This window comes from Cyprinus carpio, chromosome B7 (genome assembly GCF_018340385.1).
Source record: "Cyprinus carpio isolate SPL01 chromosome B7, ASM1834038v1, whole genome shotgun sequence".
Taxonomy (NCBI): domain Eukaryota; kingdom Metazoa; phylum Chordata; class Actinopteri; order Cypriniformes; family Cyprinidae; genus Cyprinus; species Cyprinus carpio.
In genome coordinates, this window is record NC_056603.1 from 2,370,553 (window position 1) to 2,382,783 (window position 12,231).

General features: G+C 39.0%; 1 long non-coding RNA gene across 1 annotated transcript; it reads right to left on the reverse strand.

The window, feature by feature from the left end:
* Positions 1-2,215: 2,215 nt before the first annotated feature.
* LOC122137852 lies at positions 2,216-3,205 on the reverse strand. The gene is made up of 2 exons (XR_006155093.1): positions 2,836-3,205; positions 2,216-2,750 (listed from the first exon to the last, which is right to left on the reverse strand). It is a non-coding gene; the product is annotated as an uncharacterized LOC122137852 (long non-coding RNA).
* Positions 3,206-12,231: the final 9,026 nt, after the last annotated feature.

Consider the following 12,231-nt stretch of genomic DNA (forward strand, 5'->3'; position numbering starts at 1 on the left):
AGTCAGCATGCCAATTGCACGCTCCCTCAAAACTTGCGACATCTGTGGCATTGTGCTGTCTGATAAAACTGCACATTTTAGAGTGGCCTATTTGATCATATTTTGTGCAGCTTGTCAGTGAACAACGGCTCTGTGTAGTTAATGCTGCTCCATGTGAAAGCGCGCAGGTGATGGAGATTTACCACTGATTACAGAACCGGCTTTACTGACAAGATGCGCATTAAATATCACATGCGATTTATCGTTTGCCCTAATCGTTGCAACATTTTACAAAAATCGAGATTGAATATATTTGGTCAAAATCCCATGGTCTAAAAGATGAAGTGCTATGCAGGCCATTTAAGACAATATTGGCTAATTAGACGGCAGTGCTGACCTAAAATGCAAAATATTTGGCCTCTCTTTCTCTTCACTGTTCCCACATCTCAGACCTCAAATACATCAAATAATACCCTTTTTAGACATAGTTTGAGTAAAGAAAATACTAAACAAAACTAACTAGCAGTTGCCAAGTGGTTATCAGTCTTTCTTTTCCAATACAAATAAGACCACCTTCAGTTTCATAACTGAATATAAAAAGTTATGACCAGTCTGCAACCGGTCCCAGTTCATTTACCCTTAATTAATCCAGTTCTTAATTTACACACAGGATTGTGGGATATCAAAGGCGTTGATGTCAACATGAAATATTAGCATATTGCCCGCCCACTTGTTCATCTTTTTGCTTTGGTCTGAATGGAAATGCTTATTCATTCTTTGCCACTAGGTGCCGCTTTTGCAGCGAAGGGTACAACTATGCTTCAACATTCGATCAGAAGAAGGTACCTCGAGAGGCAGGAAGTAAAGCAGAATTTGGGTTTGGGCGTGCCTTGATGCCTTCCTGCCTTAGAGCTTTCAGATGCAGCCAATATTGAACAAACCAGGTGAAATGTAACTAGTGGAAAATGGTAATTTGTATTTGAATAGAAATCAATTTATTTTCAAAGTCCGATATGAAAACGTTTGGTTTTGCTTTTAGTTTTACTTTCGCTTTGTGAAATTGCATTTAATTTACGGCAAATATTAATTTAATATTAATATTAAACATAAATTTTCTACCTATGAGACTGTTTTATTAATGCCTACACCTACCCCAACCCTGGTATGAAATGATTGCAGCGAGACGCTGCTGTGAACGAGTCTTCAGAGAGTTGTGAGTGAGGGTGCAGGGGCAGGCTCTGCCACGTTGCAAGATCCATCTATTATAAGCGTCTTTCAACTCATCTTTTCCATTTAATTTGACACTTTAGAAAGTTAAAGGTCCACTCAAGTGCTTTGAAACATGCAGCGTTATTCTATGTGCCGACGTCATTTCAACTGAAACAGAAAGACAGGGCAGAACATATCAAGCAGTCCAGCGCTCCTTTTTATATAGCCAATAGCGTTTCATTTATATCACAGTTTGGACCAGAGCTGCTGAGCTCAGTGAAGCCATATTTGACAGCATATGACAGCCACATTCTCATCCACATTGCTATAAAATATAGCATTCTGTGTAGAATTCAAATGGGTCTGTCACGTTTTGTGGTCTGCACCGCATGATAGCGCAAAACCAGACTTCTTTTCCCCCAATGGAAAGCATATTTACACTGTCTGAATCGTTCCCTATGCCCTATATAGTGCACTATGTGCCATTCACTGTACAGAAAACATTAATTCTGTTAACAAGTGACCGATTTCAGCCAGAACTAATTATAGTGTAGGGAGCATTTGATTGGACAGAAAGTTTGATGAGAAGCTGAAGTGCAGGGTGATGTCATTAAAATCATTGATCTATATTGGCAGAAGTGAGAGACTAAGTTTCGAATGCTTATATCTTGTAAATATGAATTTTGTCGTTTAGGAGCACACTAGCTTATAGACAATATATATTAACACAAACAACAACACACTTCTTAGCCAGTTAGACACACGATTTCATGCACTTGTATCATACCAGTATTTTCTAAATGATTTTTTCCTAGATATAATATCTCTCCAATATCGCTTGGCGTTAATTTATATAATTTTCTGTATCCCATATCTGTGAGGAATGTATTGCTAGCTGACATTGTGGATGTGGTGAACAATATAATGGTTACCAAGAGTAAAAGCTAAACAGAGACTTTGATATACAAGCACTGTTAGCTATCAGTGGCACAATACTGCTGCTGTGTAGAAGCGCGGAGACAAACACTTGAATTTGACTAATTTTAATAATCAAAAGGACCCATGAAAACACACATACCAAGGTTGACATGAACAATTCCAGACAAGGGAGAACAGAACGGACTAGAACTCAAATAGGGCAGATAACGAGGGGCAGACAGGTGATGAGGATAACTAATAACAAGGGACAGATGCTTACTAATAATGGGAAAGGGAACTGGAAGGACCAAATAAGGACAAACAGGAACTAAACAGAAACATACACGTGACAATCAGACTGTATAGATATAAATAAGATGTTTAAATTCTGTATATATAATATTTATCACTTTTCTGGAAAACAGTCAATGTTGCATCTAAGTGCTGAATCAACTCTGGTGACACAGGTAGAATCATTACGGTGATGTACAAAAGCAATCATTCTCATTTTCAAATTATATATCTTCTCTCTTGTCAGCTGTAAATATGTCCTTATCAGTCAAGTTTCAAAACAGGTTATAATCGCTCCTCCAACACCCGTCTCTCCAGTTTCTGCAGTTTCATCTGAGATTCTTTGGTTTTATCTGGAAAGCATGTGATTTGAGCATGAAAACATTGATTGATTGATTGACATTTCACCCAGAAATCTCTTGATTAGAATTTACTCACCTTCATATCGTTCCAAATCCATATGCCTTTTTTTTTTCTTCTGAAATGTCTCAGTGTTTTTAACATTCCATACAATGGAATGTTATTTATTCCAGCTTAGGGGTTAACTCTATTATATCTCTTATATATCTCTTTTTATCGTTTACTCCTAAAATGAAAAGCACTTTTGACAAATATGACCGATCTAATATGATAAATGTCACCTCAGTGGCATAATCAATGCAATCATATAATGCTCATATTATGCTCTTTATGCTTGTTATTGGACGCTTTAGCTCATGAATAAAATGAATGCTGAGAAATGGATCTATACAAATCCTAGATCAGTGCTTCCCAAACCTCTCCTGGAGGACCCCCTGCCCTGCACATTTTGTACGTCTCCCTTATCAGACACACCCAATTTAGTTCATGCAGTCTCTACTAACGAGCTGATGAGCTGAATCGGGTGTGTTAGATAAGAGACACATACAAAAGGTGCAGGGCAGGGGGGCCTCCAGGACAGGTTTGGGAAGCACTGTCCTAGATGACTGATATATGGTAACATTTCAACTACAAGAAAGAGCAACTGCAAATAAGGTTCATTCCCCACAGAAATAGTTTAAATGCTTTCAAAAGATTGCTCAAGCATTGTCTTTCAAACAGCAGTGGAAGTTCAGCGGCCCCTGTGATTTTTACACTTTTCTGTTTAATTTCCCATTGCTTTTTAACAATCCAATAAACAAGGGGCTCCCAATCCTGGGCCCTCATTTATCAACAGTGCGTAGAAAAGGTTCTATATTTTGTCCAACGAATGAAATTTAGAATGTGCCTAAGTACAAGATAATCCGCATTTATCAAACGTGCGCACGCAGTTCTTATGCACATGAGTAAGCAATCATTGTTGATAAATACCACATGTGTGTAAGTACCATGCTCGTTCACATTCATGGTCATTAGCATTCGGAAACGCCTCCAATTAACCATATATGGTGACAACACTTCCCATTAAAAATTACGTGATTGTGTTTTTTCCTCACTGCAATAATAGCAAAGAAGAGGAACTTCACAAACACAGAATTAGAGATACTTGTAAATGAAGTTGAATCCAACCAACAGATATTGTTTAGTTCATTCACTGCAGGAGGAATTACAAATAAAAGAAAAAATGCTGCATGGGAGAATGTCACCAATGCAGTTACTTCCGTTGGGTCTGAGGAGAGAACTGTCCCAGAAATTAAAAAAAAATGGTTTGATATTAAAGTATTGTCTAAAAAACGTGTCACAGCACACAGACGAGAAATGTCCGCAACTGGAGGAGGACAGACAACAACGGAACTTTCCCCATTGGACAACCGCATAGCCTGCATCATCGGAGACACGGCTCTGTCCGGTATTACTAAGGACGGTGATATTGATGCTGTTGCGACAGAACAAACCGGGCCATCTAACACCCAAAGTGAAGGTAAAATAAACCAACTGGAATAGGATATTGTGTTTGCATACATTTTACTTCAATTTGTAAACTTTTAATGAAATCATTCATAGGATAAACTCAATTAAATTAATGTGAACATGTGTTTCCTTAATAGCGACACCCGTTGTGCCTGAGGAGCTTGAGGAGCCGGGCCCATCCATTGCCCCTTCCATGCGCCGTGCGCCAAGTGAGGCGGTGCTACAAAATCAAGAGGAAACCACAAAATCCATTAATGACCTAAAGGATCAACTGAGCAACATAAGGAATGTATTGATTCAAATCAACGAGTCTCTGAAACAGATTGCCTCTTGCGCAAATACAATTGCTAATAAACCATAAACCGCTGACTAATGTGATTTCAGTTATTTGTTTCCACGAAGCTGCAAAACACAAAATGAAATTGCTGTAATTGTTTCTGCACTCGACCAATGGCCAGACTTACCTAAAATGTCTGTATGATCCTCTGTCTTGTCTGAATGCCAGCGGCATTAGGAGGTGGCAGGGGCACTGCATCGGGCATAGGGCCGTCTGGTCTGAGGGGTTCCTGCAGAGGGATGCCCTGTCTGATGGCCAAGTTGTGTAGCACACTGCAAGCCATGATGATTTTGCACGCTTTTTCTGGCCGATACTGCAGTGTCCCCCCCGTGCTTGACAGACACAGCCATCGTCCTTTCAGCAGGCCTATTGCGCGCTCAACTGTGCTCCTTGAGCGCGCATGGGCACGGTTGTACGCCTGTTCCTGCTCTGTCCTCGGTTGGTTAGGGGGGTCATTAGCCATGGCTTTAGCGGGTAACCTTGATCACCTAATGATGAAATAGTTTTAAGTAATTGTACATAGCCCTACAATAGCATTTTAAACATGTTGTAGCCTTAAATTCACCAACGAGCCAGCCATCCTCAACAGCGCCTTCTTGGAGACGCACACCCACAGAGCTATTCTGCAGAACGAACGAGTCGTGTGTTCCTCCAGGCCACCGCGCAACGACGTTTAATAACAACAAATTTGCATCACAAATTATTTGCACGTTAACAGCATGAAACCCTTTTCTATTTACATAATTAATTCGTTGGTTGATGGTGCTTTTATGGCGATGTGGGTGCACTCTATAGCTCCAATTATGTTTGGGAATCTAGCAATGGCATGAAAGTCCCGTTTTATCGCGGCTTGTTGAGGATTTCGATAAGGGAACTGGATGTAGGTTGGGTCCAAGGAAATAATTGCATCCAACACTGCCGGCATGATCCTACTCACTGATGGCTGGGATATACCACATATGTCTCCAACCTCACACTGAAATGTGCCAGTAGCTAAAAATCCAAGGGTGGACAGGAGTTGGATGTGCACGGGAATGGCTTTCGTGCGATTTGTTTCTCTCTCCAACACTGGTCCTAAATCAGGACACAAATCCAGCAGTACATTTTTGGGAAAGCGGTACCTACTTAGAAGCCACTCTGTGCTCTCGCCAAGCAGATCAGCGCGATCTTGGAAAACACGCTCTCTGCGGAGCGCATTGTTTGCCAAGTCTTCCAATAACGCAAGATAAGCCATTGCACTGAGACAAATATATTTCACATCTGTCTTTTATAGGGTTTGACACCAAAAACTAGACAAATTATAAATTGAGTGTTTTAAAGGAAACACAGGACATATGTGGATTGCTTAATGCTTACTGTGACACTCTTAAATGCTTTTTATGTGTAGTGTCGCTATTCTACCACTAGATTATCTGCGTAAGCATGCTCAGAGGTGTGCTTATATTTACACACATTTCTACGTATAAGTACAACTTGGTGAATCCCACACTTTGCGTGAAACTGTTCTTACTACGCACAAATCTGTCCGTACGCACCATTGATAAATGAGGGCTCTGGTCCTGAAGATCTAAGTTCAGTTCCAACCCTAATCAAACCCAACTGAACCAGCTAATTAAGATCTTAAGGAGCACTGGATAGTTACTGACAGGTGTGTTGGAGCAGGGTTAGAACTGAACTCTGCTGGTAGGTAAATAGATCTCCAGGAGCAGGATTGGATAAACCATTACATGGCGCCATCTGCTGGATCTCAAAAGTAATAGGGCAGTAAATAATTCACCAAGATTTCTGATATGCTGCATTCAGTCCCAAACCGTAAGCTTTTCAGTAGACCAAAACAAAGATAAACTTATGTGGATTAAATCCAGAAGACTTGGTTTTTATGCATTGATTAAGAAGAACCAGTGCATGATGCCATTAAAACTGGTTTATTTATAATACCTTCTAATGTGGGGAAGTCGTGGCCTAGTGGTTAGAGAGTTTAACTCCTAACCCTAAGGTTGTGGGTTTGAGTCTCTGTCCGGCAATACCACGACTGAGGTGCCCTTGAGCAAGACACCGAACCCCCCACTGCTCCCCGGGCGCCGCAGCATAAATGATACCCACTGCTCGGGGTGTGTGTTCACGGTGTGTGTGTGTGTGTGTGTGTGTGTGTGTGTGTGCACTTTGGATGGGTTAAATGCAGAGCACGAATTCTGAGTATGGGTCACCATACTTGGTTGTATGTCACGTCACCTTTTTTTTCTATCACCTTTAATCATTTGTTGAACCAGAGCTTTTAACAAAAGCCACTTGTACAAAAGTCTCAACATTTTATGTACATAATTATGACTATGTGGTAATTAACGCAACATCTCGGAGCATTCTGTCTTAGCTACCAGACAAACATGAAAAAAAAAAAGTACAAACTTGGCACAACAAAAATGAGTATGATGTCTTTTGCCGCTGTGTGATTTTGTTATATGCTGCTGGATTGACTGCAGATGCACAGTCACTGTAATATAGTGATCTAGGCTGAGAAAAAAATTAATAGTGATCAGCTGGACTCATTTGCAGTAGTAGTGAACATTTATTGTCACTTCAATGGGAAAGTTAGTTACAGCACCTGATGGTACACACTTAGACATACTTTCACAAAATTTGAACAGATTTTAAACACTACAACGTTAAAAAAATGACCTTTCTAAGCTGTAAATGATACAGATTATTGGAATATGATTTATGAGAAAATGCTATAAACATTTCATGTTTAATTGAATTTGTTACTTGCAGTTTGTTTTGTATGTAATTATAAAATTTACTACCAATTGAGTGAAAAGGTTTCTATACCAAATATTGAGGGCTCATAAACTTTCTAACTTTACTATGTCTTTACTGTAGCATTTTTACAGATAATATTTTACATATTTTACAACGCGTTACATCTAACATGCTTCCATTAAGATTGTTAAGAGGGGACCGCCTCACCAAATCGTTGGGGAAAACGAGAGGTGGTGGATTATGTTTTTATATCAATGAGGGCTTGTGTACAGACATGACAGTTTTAAATGAGATGTGCTGCCCAAATTAAAATAAATGAGAACAAAAGCACAGAGTTGTGTTAAGCCTGAGACACACTGCATGATTTTGGGCTGTCCAAAGTAAAAGATGGGCATCGTGAAACAATCGTGCTGATTTCTGTGATCGTGGCTCCTAATCGGTGGTCCTGTGTCGTACGGTGAGAGAGGTTCAAAGACGGCCGTTGTCACAGTCTTGCGACCAAAGATAGCCTACGATAATTTTCTGGCAGTGTCAGAAATTCAGCATGTTCATCGCACAGTGTGTTTGGAGTTACGACCCACGTTTACTGAACAACCAGTAAAAATGCGACATGAAATCAACGCGACATGGCACTAAAACATAAAACTGCTTACCTCAAGCTCTTATTCCTTCCTCTTTCAACACAAATAACAACTACAACTGTCAAAGTGTGATTCATTATGCTCTTTTTGTTTACCACTAGCGCATGCTAATGACGTTGTATTCTTCTGTAGACACGTGCGCCGTAGCCTACGAGTCAATCGGTGTCATCATCTTACAGTCTACATGCATGTCGTACCCAAGTTTATTAGATCCATGTCGCACAGTGTGACCAGCAATGAATTTATAGGATTGCTAAAATCATGCAGTGTGGAGAAGGCTTTAGGCTCTTTTGATTACCCTCATTACAGTAACTTTACAGTTCGTGCTATCATAAAAATACACTTACTTGTATGTTTAAAATTCTACATATCACATTTATTGTCCAACTACAAATATTTCAGCGAAATGTATGTTTTAGTCAGAATTATTGCACTGCTATTTCGTTGCGCTCTGTCTGTTTGTCGTGCATGCATTCACTAAAGTCTGTGAAGTTTAGTGGAGACTCCCAAAGCAGAAGGCTCATGCACTTCTGACAGAAAAACTGAAATATTTCCATGGTTTTCTAACATTTACAGATGGAGAATATGCCTGTGAAATGTAAGTTATGCATTCAGGAGGGCAGCACATCTCAAACACATTAAAGGGGTCATATGATGCTGCTAAAAAGAACATTAATTTGTGTATTTGGTGTAATGCATTGTGAGAAAAAAAAAAAAAAAATGCCCCGCCTTCTGAAACGCATCGATTTTTACAAAGCTCATCGTTCTGAAAAGTGAGGTGTGCTGTGATTGGCTAGCTAGCCAGTGCATTATGATTGGCCGAATACCTCAAGCGTGTGACGTAAATGTTACGCCTCTTAACATATTGTGATGCCGTCTCCCAGGCCAGCAGCACAAGACTCATGCTGTGTCCCAATTCGCCTACTTATACTATGCCCTAAAATTATGTACATACTTTTGAGTATGTAGAAGAATAGTAGGTTCTGAGTATGGGTCACCATACTTGGCTGAATGTCACGTCACTTCACTTCACTTTCACTTTCTAACCAGAAGTAGTAGACCATCCGGGAATCTTTGGCATACTTTTTTTAAACATACTATGATTTGGGACATACTAATTCTACTTTCGAATACTATTTAGGATGGATAGTATGCGAATTGAGACGCAGCAGTCCAGCTGCTCTGCACATCCCATCATTGGTTTTCATTTAGCAGTTCAGTCAATGTACTGTTAGGAGTAACTGAATAACTCGGGATATTGTTTTTTTTTCACGCCAGAGGGAGTGTATTTTTTATAATAATTTTACTTTTAATGTATGCAAAATTAAATGCATTAAACGACAACACCATTTGATCCAAAGGTATCAAACCAGCTGTAAAATATTCAGAATATTACTCCCTATGATGCACAAAGCTTGTTTTTTCAGATTATGCATTTATTGTTTTTATATACAGTACTGAATCTATATTTTTCATATATTTTATATACTGTACCCACTTAAATTAATTAAACTCTGACACCGTTTGAGATAAAGGTATCTAACAACTGTAAAAATTTCATAAATATTATTTTCAGATTATGCCTTTGTTTTTATATACAGTACTGAATCCATATTTTTTATATATTTTATATACTGTACCCACTTAAATTAATTAAACTCTTTTGGAAGACCAAACAAAGTAGTTTCGCTTTGACAAGGAAACACACAGCATCTCCACGACATGGCAGCGGGGGCAACAGCAAGAATAAAATTTAGGCCTTCTTTCTTTGTGTGAACATCTGGGTGGTGTTATGCAAATCTTCCCACACAGTGACGTAGACGTGGGGGCGTGTTAGAATGAGCCGGTTTAGTGGGGCGTGGTTGACTCTTAGCTTTTATAAAGAATATCTCTTGGGATTTGAGACTTTAGTCTTTGCAACTTTACAGATCTTCTTTATGCACCAAGAGCTTGTAACACTCCAAAGAGAAAGGAAAAACTGAAATCGCATCATATGACCCCTTTAAACTAACATGCGAAATGAAACTATAAACTATGTCTTAGCAGTTTTTAAATGTGATGTTACATTAATTGTTTACAAGCTGTTATATTGACATCTTTGCGCAGCTGAAACACTGATTGAGTGATTACATGAGACAGGATACGAATTGTAAAGTTGTACTCTTTCTTTTAACTTTCCTTCAGATGTTTAGTCATGATTATTTTGTGCTGAAACTGGTATTAATGTGGAGGAGATGATTAGTTCACGTGTGCTATGCACTGCCATTTCTGTTGAACTGAGGCACTCCTGCGATCTGTCACTCCAGATTAAACAGCGCCAAAACACCATTTATTGTTTGAATACTGCAATGCAATGGACATAAATTGAAATCTGAGACTTTGTTTCATATTAAAAGTACCAACGCACTAGAGCCCGACCGATATGGATTTTTGGGGGTCGATGCCGATGCCGATATTAACTCGAAAAGAGCCGATTTATAAGCCGATATTTTGATTTTGAAAATAAACTGGATATTAGACCCATTTCCTATAAACTACACTTACACAACATTCAATAGCAAAATACCTGCCTGTTCTATGTATGTGGGCTGTATAAACCATTTTCCAGAAGGGATTATGTTAAAAAAAGCCTTAGATTACAGTCTCAATGACTAAACGATTGCACATCAAAAGTATATATTTTTTAATGATCAAAAGAACACTGCATTAGAGGAATCTTTGCAGAAGTAGTCCCACACTTTGCTGCTACAGCGTTCACCTTTTTTTAGCCATCTGTAGGGCAGAAAGAGAGACAGAGAAAGAATTAGCATGTGTATTAATAATATCACCATGTATCATTACTCATGTCATCATTAGAATTATAATAAATAATAAACAGGGATCTCCTACATAGGCAAAAATGAGAAATATAGAGAAAAAAAAAAAAAAAAAAATGAGATATATATATATATATATATATATATATATATATATATATATATATATATATATATATATATATATATATATTTTATTTGTCAAGCAATAGGTATTACCTATTACCAATACCTACTTATATTTAACTATATTATTACAACATTTTCCTGTTATGTCTGTAAAGCTGCTTTGAAACAATCTGTAAAAAAGAAAAAAAAGCGCTTGTTCAGCTCACATTTATTTACATGTCCCCTCTGGTTTAATCATTTCTGACGCACCTACTGTAGTTACTGTAACTACACTATATTTGCTCTCACAGACACATTCACAACGGACCCAGATATCTTCTCCTCTTCAGTCTGAATCAAAACATCGTCATGCGCTGGCGAACGTAAAGTTAGCCTACTGTTACCTGAAGATTACGGAATCATTTTGAAGTTGAATGGTTAACGTTAGTGTCATGAACACACCGCTGTCAATTTTGAGAAGAACCACCTTCAAACAAGTTAATAGCAAGCATTTAAGGGGCCTGCTAAGAAGGAAGCTATGTTAGCGTTAGAATAACGTAACAGTTGTTGTTTTTTCGAGGCACGCTGTACATAACTTCTAGTCATTGACTACACGCGCCCCCCTGCCACAGTTACGCGGTCATTATGTGGGAAACTGTTAACTATGTGCTCTCAAATTGTAGTTTTGTTTTTGTTTTGTTTATTTGATTGAATGATGGAACAACTGTGATTGATTGTTAATGTGGGTGTGTACCTGTAATGTTTCAATAAAAATCACCTTGAGTGAGCGCAGCTGTTGCTGTGCGTTCGAAGTCAGTCAAGTCGTTGCGTCGACTCTGTTAACAGGTTATGGGCCCAGAGTAAGTCGAGATACACCGCGTTTGTTTGTTTTATAGCGTGCTGAAGTAGCACCATGAGTAACGCGAGAAGATCGTCAGAACATAGCGGTCGCTGGTCGCGGCTTTTGTTTGACGGGGATGAGAGAAATTATGAACTCTGGGAGATAAAGTTTTTGGGCCACCTCCGACTGCAAGGGCTGAAATGGATTATCACTATGAAGCCCGAGGGTGTTGAGACACTGGAGGAAGCTGCCGCAAATTCTGATGCATATGCAGAATTGATACAATTCTTGGACGATAAAAGTTTATCGCTGGTGATGCGAGACGCAGCCGATGATGGACGTGCAGCGCTAAAGATTTTGAGAGACTATTATGCAGGTAAAGGAAAACCACGAGTAATAAGCCTGTATACTGAACTGACCTCGCTTCAAAAATCCAGCAGCGAAAGTGTGACTGAATACGTTATT